General features: G+C 38.2%; 1 protein-coding gene across 3 annotated transcripts in view; it reads right to left on the bottom strand.

The window, feature by feature from the left end:
- The window catches only part of LOC105483609 (solute carrier organic anion transporter family member 5A1), a 151,151-nt gene that overhangs the window by 45,184 nt on the left and 93,174 nt on the right, over positions 1-12,793 (bottom strand). The gene's annotated exons all lie outside the window — the stretch shown is intronic.

Here is a 12,793-nt window from a genome sequence, read left to right as displayed (position 1 = left end):
CACCTAAAACAGCTGGAAACTCCAAATTCCTTTCAAAGGGTTTATCCCTTATTGTCTTCAATCCTGAGGTACACACCAAAAAAATAAGAGCTATGATTAAAAGATGAAATGTATTTATAAGCCAGTCATGATAGCTCATGCCTGTAACCCCAGAACTTTGAGAGGCTGAGGCAGGCAGATCATCTCAGGTCAGGAGTTCAAGACTAGCCTAGCCCACATAATGAAACCTCATCTATACTAAAAATACAAAAACTAGCCAGACGTAATGGCACATACCTATAGTCCCAGCTACTTGGGAGGCTGAGACAGGCGAATCGCCTGAGCCCGGGAGGTGGAGGTTGCAGTGAGCCAAGATCTACCACTGCTCTGCAGCCTGGGTGACAGAGCGAGACTCCATCTCAAAAATCAAACAAATAAATAAAATAAAATAATAAATGTGTTTATGTTAGAGTGAGCTGACTTCAACTTTAACCAAGATTACCAACAACAACCTAAACTCATGGTGGGAAATAAGACCTTATGACTTTTTCAAAGCACATTCACATCAATTATTTAACGGATCAATATAACAGCTCTATAAACAAGTACTATCTGCTTATACAGGTAAAACAGACTGAGAAAATGAAATGACAATGTAATAATCATAATAAATGTGTGGAGTACTTCAAGTCTTGAACTACTTACACTTAATATTATTTAATCTTATGGATTATTATTTATTCCTGTTTTTTGTATAAGGAAACTGAGATACATAAATGACACACCTTGCCCAAGATCACAAAGCGAACAAAACAAAGACAGGGCAAAAATCTGATTTCAAAGGCAGAGCTCTTTCAGGTCTGACATGAGAAATCTGTTGCCTAAGTTCCAGGGCCATTGTTCCTTCTAAAACTGAAACCTAGTCTCTTAACTTCTACTCATTTTTTTCAGTTAGTTACACTGTCTCCTAAAACAAACTCAAATCTTCAAGACAAACTGATGAGATTTGTTAACACATGCATGGTGTGTGTATGTGTATGTGTGAATATTTGTGTATGCATGTACGCATTGTGTGTGAATGTATACATACATATGTAGGAACATACATACGCATCAATGAATTTGACTGATACAGAGATGAGGCAGTGAGTGACTATTCTTGATCCATAATTTAGCCACAATATATGAGACTACAGTAAATATATATTATTTGGCCAATTATTGGCATTTTAATTTACTCACATTAGTACAAGACACAACAAAATAAACTTACTGAAGAATCAGATTTTATGTTGACCACAACATGAAAAGTATAGCACAAGAGCAGAACTTTCATTTTCAGCTATATTGAAGCCATATTTGTAAAGCTGTATTTGTTTTGTGTAACATTAAAACTATTTTTTGTTCTGTTTATAAGGTAGTTTTTGTTAATAATTTTAATGTTGTGCCTGATGAATGTTTGAATACAAATTAAACACATTTCTTTTTTTATTTTTTTTTAATCTTATTTTTTGAGACAAGGTCTCACTCTGTCACCCAGGCTGGAGTGCAGTGGTGTGATCTCAGCTCACTGCAACCTCTGCCTTTTGGGGTCAAGCAATCCTCCCACCTCAGCCTCCTGAGTAGCTGGGACCACAGGCACAAGCCACCATGCTCAGCTAATTTTTTTTATTTTTTGTAGAGATGAGGTCTCACTACGTTGCCCAGGTTCAAACTCCTGGGCTCAAGTCATCATCCAGTCTTGGCCTCCCAAAGTGCTAGGATTACAAACATGAGCCACCATGCCCACCCCAAGTTAACATCTTTCTCAAAATCAAAATTCACTTATCCTTTTTTATCCTCAAAAAAAATATTTGAGGTGAGAGGAAAAGGTTCATACTTCAAAAACATGACTAAGTTTATTAACTAATAGAAAAGGAAGCTAAGGAGAGTTGTAAAATCTCTTTCCTTGAAGTTTTTCCCTAAGAAATAGGATAGGTGCTCATTTGTTTAACAACAATTTTAGTATGCTTTTTTTTTTTTTTTTTTTTTTTGGGACACTGAGTTTTAATCTGTCACCCAGGATGGGGTACCATGGTGCAATCTCAGCTCACTGCAACCTCCGCCTCCTGGGTTCAAGTGATTCTCCTGTCTCAGCCTCCTGAGTAACTGAGGCTACAGGTGTGTACCACCATATCCAGCTAATTTTTTGTATTTTTAGTAGAGATGGGGTTTCCCCATGTTGGTCAGGCTGGTCTTGAACTCCTGACCTCAAGTGATCTGCCTGCCTCAGACTTCCAAAGTGCTGGCATTACAGGCATAAGCCACCATGCCCGGCCCAGTATGCTTTTTAGAAACAGCAGTATATGCTAATTGACTAAAAGAATACTGCAATATATAAGCATTCAATTTTTGCATTTACTATATAAATACCTATTCAATTTTTTTACATTTTCAAAAGGGTTTGGTATTTATACAGTACCTATTTCAAACAAATTTAAGGAAGATATTGCTAAATAATGTCTTCTGAACTACTGAATAATATATCACTGAATAATACTGAATAATAATATCACTGAGCTACTCTATATAAAATGAGCATACACAAATTGTCCCTTGCATAGGTAATAAGAGAAGTGTGCACCCATGTTTCTAAATATCCACTTTAATCAAAAATCCAACATAAATTATATTCATCTTTATTGCAAATAGAGATAGGAGAAGAATTTCAGTATGATGACCCAAAAAAATTAACTATTAGCCTGAAATCTAATCAGTCTAACAGTAACATATCCAAATAAACCCAAGTTCTCCCTTCTGGACAATGGAAAGATGCCACACCAGGAAGCTGAGCCTGGCAGCAAAGCTAATTTGCTGAGGTCCGTTGTGAGATGGTTCAGCAAAAGGACATTACTTCAACTTCTAATAATGTCTAAGCACATGCTTCATTCTTTAGAAAAAAAGAGTAAGGTATTTCCTGCCTGTGTGGTAATAACTCTATCCTGGCCGTATTTAAGGGCCAGGATATTCATTAGCTCAGGATGTGATCTTTATGAGTAAACAGAAAGCATCTCTGGGGAAATGAGAGATGGCAGCATGAGCTGGGAGTCAGAACAGTTTGTGACTAGCCACAGTGTGCCACTACCTGTGAGGCCATGGATGCTTGAATTCGCGCCTGTATCTTTATTAATTATCTACCCTGTCTCTTACTTTTCCCCTTCCCTCATCTTTTTCAATAATAATCCTGGTTCTCCTGTCCTTTATATGGAGGATGGTCTATTTGATGAATAGGGAGAAAAGCCAGGGTCATTCTCATTAATAATTAATATTTGTGTTGTTCTTTACACTTAAGTAATTTTTAATTTTTAAAACTTCAAAAGCTCTCTAAAATGGATACAATTATAGCATTTCACAGCCAGTAAAACTGAGGCCAAATTAGTTAACTCACTCAAGGCTACACAGCTTGTAAGGGGCAGAGGCAGATCTTGAACTGAGAACTCCCAATGCCAAAACCCACAACCTTTTTCCTATAGCATATTGGTTCGGTACAGAGCAGGTAGGGAATCACTCACTTTAGCAGGGTATGGGCCTGCTAACATGCCCAGTAAGAAGTTCCTGGGTTCTTAAAAGCAGAAATTTAACCATTGAGTTACCTTATTCCTGTAAAGTACCCCCAGAAAGGCAAAAAGTGAAGCAATTCAACCTCAGTTCCATCTCATCTACCAAGGGAGAAAAAGAATAAAGATGTATGTATGCATGTATATATGTCTGTATGTATACACAAAAGAAATTTTAACTTCCAGGAAAAGGTATAGATCCAAAGTAAAGTGGTAAGATAGTGATTAAACTGAATGCCTAGAAAAAGAAGCTACTCAATTTTCCCAGCACCATTTATTAAATAGGGAATCCTTTCCCCATTTCTTGTTTCTCTCAGGTTTGTCAAAGATCAGATGGCTGTAGATGTGTGGTATTATTTCTGAGGACTCTGTTCTGTTCCATTGGTCTATATCTCTGTTTTGGTACCAGTACCATGCTGTTTTGGTTACTGTAGCCTTGTAGTATAGTTTGAAGTCAGCCATAAGTAGAAAGCTGAAACTGGATCCTTTCCTTACTCCTTATACGAAAATTAATTCAAGATGGATTAGAGACTTAAATGTTAGACCTAATACCAAAAAAATCCTAGAGGAAAACCTAGGTAGTACCATTCAGGACATAGGCATGGGCAAAGACTTCATGTCTAAAACACCAAAAGCAACGGCAGCAAAAGCCAAAATTGACAAATGGGATCTCATTAAACTAAAGAGCTTCTGCACAGCAAAAGAAACTACCATCAAAGTGAACAGGCAACCTACAGAATGGGAGAAAATTTTTGCAATCTACTCATCTGACAAAGGGCTAATATCCAGAACCTACAAAGAACTCAAACAAATTTACAAGAAAAAAACAAACAACCCCATCAAAAAGTGGGCAAAGGATATGAACAGACAGTTCTCAAAAGAAGACATTCATACAGCCAACAGACACATGAAAAAATGCTCATCATCACTGGCCATCAGAGAAATGCAAATCAAAACCACAATGAGATACCATCTCACACCAGTTAGAATGGCGATCATTAAAAAGTCAGGAAACAACAGGTGCTGGAGAGGATGTGGAGAAATAGGAACACTTTTACACTGTTGGTGGGACTGTAAACTAGTTCAACCATTATGGAAAACAGTATGGCGATTCCTCAAGGATCTAGAACTAGATGTACCATATGACCCAGCCATCCCATTACTGGGTATATACCCAAAGGATTATAAATTATGCTGCTATAAAGACACATGCACTCGTATGTTTACTGCAGCACTATTCACAATAGCAAAGACTTGGAATCAACCCAAATGTCCATCAGTGACAGATTGGATTAAGAAAATGTGGCACATATACACCATGGAATACTATGCAGCCATCAAAAAGGATGAGTTTGTGTCCTTTGTAGGGACATGGATGCAGCTGGAAACCATCATTCTTAGCAATCTATCACAAGAACAGAAAACCAAACACCGCATGTTCTCACTCATAGGTGGGAACTGAACAATGAGATCACTTGGACTCAGGAAGGGGAACATCACACACAGGGGCCTGTCATGGGGAGGGGGGAGGGGGGAGGGATTGCATTGGGAGTTATACCTGATGTAAATGACAAGTTGATGGGTGCAGCACACCAACATGGCACAAGTATACATATGTAACAAACCTGCACGTTATGCACATGTACCCTACAACTTAAAGTATAATAATAATAAATAAATTAAAAAAAAAAAAGAAGCTACTCAAAAAAATCAGAGGATTTTGTAAGTCATGGGGGATGGTGGGATGTTTGTTAGTTGCCCTTTAGTGAAATGTTGTCTAATTCAAGTCCTCATTGCAGAGATGCAGACCCCAAGGGTCAGGAAGATGAAAGTTTTCATTCGTTCCTTCATCAGATCTATTGGGCATATCTTTGTTGATTGAACAAAGGATAAGATGCACTCAGTAGCAGAAATGCTCCTGCGTCTGCTCCTGACACTTCAGTGTTGCCTCTGGGTTTTCAGTCATTTTGAAAAGCTCTCTAATCTTTCTCAACCGGACTTTTATTCACAAATAAATCTTGCTCTGTGAACAACATATAATATTTTGTATGATTCAGGCTCTCAAGGGGCTCTGGGCTATTCAGAACACCGTGGGGCTGTGACCATAGATGTGGTAATGTGGAGAGCACCGAGATGAATGTCCTCAGAGCCCAGAATATATCCTCATAAGTAGGTCATGTTTGTCTTTGTTTTTCAGTGTGAGCGTGCACACATGTGCTTGGGAAACAAATCCCAGATATACTCTGACTGTGCTATTAATCATCAAAGATGAGTGAAGCAAAAAACATTTTAGTTAATGGAGAGATTTAGTCAACAGACATTTTCCCGCACTGTGCCCAAATATATAAAATTTAAAACACTTAAAATTTCTTTTCTCCCACTAAGAGTTGTGAAAAGTAGCCATTTATATTGGAAAAATAAATGCAGAGTAAATAAATCAGAGATATAAACATTTGACCCTGACTCTACACTGATTCAGCTGATACACGTTTAAAGCAATTGTATTTTTATCATTGATATTACATCTCCTAGCTTCCTTCAGTTCAGATGAGATTATCCCTCAGCCTTTCACTTCAGTATCAAGTCTCTTGCTTTCTCTTTCATTTTCCTACCTCCCATTTTTTTTTCTTTTCTCTCTTTTTTTTTTTTTTTTTTTTGTAGGGATGGAGTCTCACTTGTTGCCCAAGCTGGAGGCACAGTGGTGCGATCTCAGCTCACTGCAACCTCTGCCTTTTGGGTATAAGCGATCCTCCCACCTCAGTCTCCTGAGTAGCTGGGATTACAGGCGTGTGCCACCACACCCAGCTAACTTTTGTATTTTTAGTAGAGAATTGGGTTTTGTCCTGTTGGCCAGGCTGATCTCAAACTCCTGACCACAAGTGATCTGCCCACCTTAGCCTCCCAAAGTGCTGGGATTAGAGGCATGAGCAACCATGCCCAGCCTCTGCCTCCTATTAGCCACACTTTTTCTTCTTCCTCTTAAAATCCATTCCCTCCAGATAATCTTTCTTATGAATGTTTTCCACATGTCCTAAGTCCTGCATTTACTCTTCTGCCTTAGATTCCTCTTCCTGGAAGATCTTATAAAGTGAGCAATACATTTATTTCTAATAGCTACTTTCCAGACACTGTGTGAAGCCCACAACATACATTCTCTAATTTAATCCTCAGAGCCTTTGCTACCCATAGAGGATGATGAGTTCATCCAGGGTCACAGGCAGCCTACAAGTTTCACTAGACTGAGGCCTTGAAGGTGGGACCCCTCTGTGTTCTCATATGGCTTCCCTGTGCATAGTGCCAGGCCCATAGCAAAAGCTTTATAAATAGTTGTGCATGGATGGGTGGGTGGGTGAGTGGATAGATGGATGAATGGGTGAAGGGATAGCAGCTATCCAGAAATGAGCAAGGTCTCTAGACTGTATGGTACAGAACAGGGCATATAGCATGCCAACCTATGGAAAGAAAGGTGAAAAACACCAATGTAAAATACTGACTATATATTATATATATTGCATATGTAATAAATGTATTTACTTACGTATTCAAAAAGAAATTTAAAAAGGATAAACTAATTTTTTAAATGGCTTCCTATAGAGGGAGGAAGAGAATTGGAAGAAACTAGAACGGAAGTACTTTGTTTATAGTTTTGACCTTCAAACCAAATAAATGTTTTATGTAATTTTAAATACAAATTTAACTTTAAAATTTTTTAAAAAAGTAATTCTAAAATTAAAAACTCAAAACAAATTAAAACAAACATCACAACATATCAGACATAACCAAACAGAGAAGAATTACTTCAAATAACTTCAGAACAGTATTTTGCACATCCGTAGTAAGAAATTGCCTTTGAATAAAAGAAACTGCAAAAGTCTAAAGCTGTATTTAGTATTTTACAGTTAACTTCTGTGCTATATGTCTTATGGTTTATGGTTGGTAATACTGAGAACTGATTTGAAATTATTATACATACATACAAAAACACACACACTTGAATAAAATAATCATGTTAAAGTCATTAGAAAAAAGATTTTATCATTAAACAAAAGGGATTAAAATATAATATCAAAAAGTTAAGTAATAACTTGTAATATTAACCTTTGAAATGCAAATATCTATACAATCTCATGACTTTTCTTAATTAGAAAAAGCCCAGAAACAATGACATCTTGTAGCAATGAGCACCCCGAGTATCCAGATGATGGTGTCCAAGTACGATTTTCCTGTCAAAGAAACCAAGATTCCTTGGAGATACACGACTGATCCGAGGTCTAGGGCAGGAAATGTGGAAAGTAAGTGAGTCACCTTTTGTCATGACAGAAGCCACAAAGACTACTGAGGTAGAGCCAAACCACACAGGTGCTAACTTTAAGGGGCTCCCAGTGGTCAAAGATTGGGCAACTGGAGCATCAGAAAGAATGATGACTGCCATGGAGTAAAGCACATCAAACAGCTAAAAATAAGTAAATAATACTTTAACAAATTTTGGCCACTGTATAAATTTGCTAGAATATAAATTTTTACTCTGAAAACTAGTAAATAAAGAGAAAGAATCACATAAGAAATTATGATCATTGGGGGAACTGGCCAAACAAGAAGCTGGTCATTTGGTGAACTGATTTGGAAAAATTCAAAGACAGAGGGAGCATGTGTGTGAGTGAGAGAGAAATTCGTAATATGCTGCAAGCATGGACATCCCTCCCTAACACCTTCTTACTGTCTCCTGACCCAGAAAGTTTCCGCTACTTTACTCCTATGATTAAGGTGAAAATAGTCACTTCTTACCATTTTATATGACTGTATTACTTCTCTTAGCAAGTGGGATTTAACAAAAAGCCTTCAAATTACCACTGTAAAGTAGACCAATACAACATGTTTTAAAATCAGAAAACCTAACAAGATTTCCTAAAGGAAATTTAAATTTAGCACAGTTTCATAACAGAAAAAGAGGAGAAATTGATTTTTCTTGATTATCTACTATATAACAAATGCTTTAAGATCTAATTAGCTCACTTCATATTTTACAGTCTCCCTGGGGAATGATCACTCACATTTTACAAATGAGAAACTGAGATTCTGAGTGGGTAAGCAACTTGGCTAAAAGTATACATCTAGTTAAGTCACAGATCTGGGATTCAGAGAGGTCTGTGTACTACATCAGGCTGCCCACAGCAAAACGAAACAGATAATATTGATTCTGGACAGGGCCAGAGTTTGTGGGGATGTAACATTACTACAAATACCAGAGTGATTAATTGGTTAATAACTAATCCCTTTTAAGACAACAAGGTAACTCTATAGGGAAGGTAAGAATAAATGTTTACTTGGTACACATGGCTTTGGAAAAATTATTTAATCTAACATTTTAGGGAAGGAAGAAATTACAGAGTTCTTTTCAGTTCAAGTTATTGTTTTCTAGACTAGAAAACAGACCTGGAGAGAAAAACACTGTCCTCCTTATGTACTGCAAAAGCCCTGGGAGTCCCTGTGAGGAGTAACTACACAGGCCTGGAATTAGCCTGAGCTGTCGTGCCGAATCATCAACGTGTATCTTCAGGGCACTGACTCCTAGTCAAGGCACAAAACATGTCCATGAACAGTGTTGCCTTATAACTATGGGTCCAAAGTGGTTGAGGATGGTTTGTACCAGTTTGTCAGCGTTGTTTATTGACAAAAATGAACATGAACTCTGTAATTTCTTCCTTCTCTAAAATCTTAGATGAAATAATTTTTCCAAACATGCTCATTTCATGTTTATTGTAACTGGTCTCACTAAGACCCCTGGAGAGCTCAGTTGTTGAGGCTGGTTATATAGCAGGAATCTATGGCACCAAGAAAATATTTAAAATATCCAAGTATTTCAAATATTTTAAAACATAAAAAATGTTTAAAAGTAAATAAGACTCCAGACAAAACACCATTTTGGATTCTATGGTTCCTGGGTCATCCATGCACAAACACATCCGTGGTGCCTGGTATAAGAGAGAAAGTGGATCTTGCCACTCCCTTCTGAGGGGAACAAGTGGATCCTGCCTCTTGCTATGAGATGGCCTGTGGCTGCAAAGTATGAGGTTGGTGCAAAAGTAATTGCAATTTTTAATTTTTTTTTTTTTTTTAGAGATGAAGTCTCGCTGTATCGCCCAGGCTGGAGTGCAGTAACATGATCTCGGCTCACTGCAACCTCTGCCTCCCAGGTTCAAATGATTCTCGTGCCTCTCAGCCTCCTGAGTAGTGGGGATTGCAGGCATGTGTCACCACACCTGGCTAACTTTTGTGTTTTTTGTAGAGATGGGGTTTCGCCATGTTGGCCAGGCTGGTCTCGAACTCCTGACCTCAAGTGATCCACCCACCTTGGCCACCCAAAGTGCTGGGATTACAAGCATGAGCTACTGCGCCCAGCCAATAATTGCAGTTTTTGTCATTACTTTCAACAGCAAAAACCGCAATTACTTTTGCACCTACCTAATACATCTTTAACGCTGATGCTGTGTAGTATCCTTTCCTGCAAGAAATGCCAATGTGTTTCTTGTCATTTTGGGTCCTCTGAGTCGTAAAGACATTATTAAAGAGCAACTGAACCGTGTTTAACTGCCATCATTAGAGCACTGGCTAAAAACCTGCCACATGGTAAACACTCAAACATTCCTTAAATTAGTTGACTGATAAATAAAGAGAAGCTGAGTATTCTGACTTTTTGTCCACTATAAGCTCTTATAAAAGTTCTCATTAGCACTGAACAAATGTAATTCAGCATGATGTTAATACATACCTCTCTGCCCAAAAGACAAAAAGCCTATAATTGTCACTTTTTGTTCCTAATAGCTTCTATTCATCTCAATAATAATTAAAATGATATAAGTGGGAAGACTTTAGCAGCTGCTACAAAACGTTGGTTTGCAAGTACCTTTCTCCTCTCTCAGAGCCACCATGCTTGAGTGGTGTCAGTACACGTCTCAGGGCCAAGTGTCATCACCTGACCATGGAAATGGACGGTGATAGTGGACATCCACACCTAAAATACTTTATTTGTATTTAAACGCTTAGTCTCAACATTAAAAAGAAAATCTGTGTACATGTTTACAAAACTAGTACAAAAATGGATTTTAAAAACTGCTCATAAAATTATATAAAAGCTGTTGATGCCCTTAGAAGAATGAAACAAATCAAAGCCCATTCATATGCCTCTTGCATCTAAAGATGAAGTGATTCCCAAAGGCTGCAATTTAAGTTCAGTGGCACTGCTGTAAATCACTTCAACCAAATCCCAATTCAGTGGCTAAAGATGGATGGCAAATATTTGGTTATTTAGACAACAATAAAAATTACAGTAATTTTTTAAATTATACTCCAACCTAATTCTTTTACCACAGAAATAAGTATCTCAATCACTCTACAGTGAAAAACAAAATGGAATTTTCCAAAGCTACTTCCCTTGTAAAGACAAACAATAGCTCTAACCCTTTATAATTCTACACATCAAAGGGCAAGAGCCCAAGCAAAGGCAAAGCTGAAAAATCACAGTTCTCTGAAAGCAGATGTTGTGGGCCATGGCTGAGTGGATGGAAGTGGAATCCTAAAACCTTTGGAATATTGTCTTTTTGGAAATAGTGAAAAGACTAAATCAAAATGATGACAACAGCATACACGTATTATAATATTTCAGTAAAAATCACACAGCAAGGCCGAGTACAGTGGCTCGTGCCTGTAATCTCAGCACTTTGGAAGGCCGAGGCAGGCAGACTACGAGGTCAAGAGATTGACACCACCCTGGCCAACAAGTTGAAATCCCATCTCTACTAAAAATACAAAAATTAGCTAGGTGTGGTGGTGCATGCCTGTAGTCCCAGCTACTTGGGAGGCTGAGGGAGGAGAATCACTTGAACCCAAGAGGCGGAGGTTGCAGTGAGCCAGGATCGCACCATGGCACTCCAGCCTGGTGACAGAGTGAGACTCCATCTAAAAAAAAAAAAAAATCACATAGCAATATGTATGTACTCCAAGGAGTATAAGACTCTAGCATCCGGTTCTAACACTTACTATTTGCCTTTAAGTAAGTTACTTAAACCCCTTTGGGCATTTTTTTTCTCATCTGGAAAACTGGCATAATTAATAATTCACAGGCATTAGTTAAATTGATTAAATGATGTTATCCATATAAAATTGCTTAGGTAGAGCCTTGAACTTAGTAAACACTCAGTACATGTCAGCAGTGTTTTTATTATCATCATTATTATTACAGAGATTTTATTCTCAGACCTATTCAAAGTGCACAACTTCAGGTGTAAGGTGCTATCATCATAAATAGTATTTTTTTTACTGTGATATGATCAGGTTGTATTTTTCCATTTGTATTGTTGTACCTATTTAAAGTTAAGTAAACTTCAAAACAAATCACTATTCACTACTTCATTTGATCCTCACAACAATGCTGACATAGAGAGAGATGGGGAGAGACTATCCTCAAGTTACAGATAAACTCCAGTTTCAGCTGAAATTTAGGGAGGAAAGTGACTTGAACAAAGTCATGCAACTAGTTACTGGCAGTGAATGGATTCCAAGGGCACCCTGTATAACTGCTCCTTCAGGGTTGATATGGTTTGACCCTGTGTCCCCATTCAAATCTCATCTCAAATTGTAATCCCCATAATCCCCATGTATCAAGGGAGGTGCCAGGTGGGAGGTGATGGGATCATGGGGGTGGTTCCCCCCATGCTATTCTCATGTTGGTGAGAGTTCTCATGAGATATGATGGTTTTATAAGGCAGTTTCTCCTGCTCTTGCTCACTCTCACCTGCCACTATGTAAGACGTGCCTCTTATCCTTTCACCGTGACTGTAAGTTTCCTGAGGCTTCCCCAGCCATGCGGAACTATGAGTCAATTAAACCACTCTTCTTTATAAATTATCCAGTCTTGGCTATGTCTTTATAGCAGTGTGAGAACAGACTAATACAAGTGGTCTTCCCATCATTTCAGGCTTCTCCAAAATACCAACTTCATAATATTTAGCTAGTTTCAAGAGATAAACATGACCCCAAGTGGGTCAGCAGAAAGACCATGAGCAGGGAGAGTGCACTGTGACACAAACCCACTGTTTCGTGGAAAAACACTATACCAGAGGAGTGAAGTGGGATTGACTGTGGTATTGCGATGATGCCCTCATCAGACATTGGTGTCACCACCTCCCGCCAGGCACAAGCGTCCTCAAGTGATTATGGCA

Source organism: Macaca nemestrina, chromosome 8 (genome assembly GCF_043159975.1).
Source record: "Macaca nemestrina isolate mMacNem1 chromosome 8, mMacNem.hap1, whole genome shotgun sequence".
Classification (NCBI taxonomy): Eukaryota; Metazoa; Chordata; class Mammalia; order Primates; family Cercopithecidae; genus Macaca; species Macaca nemestrina.
This window is presented reverse-complemented; position numbering and strand designations above follow the sequence as displayed.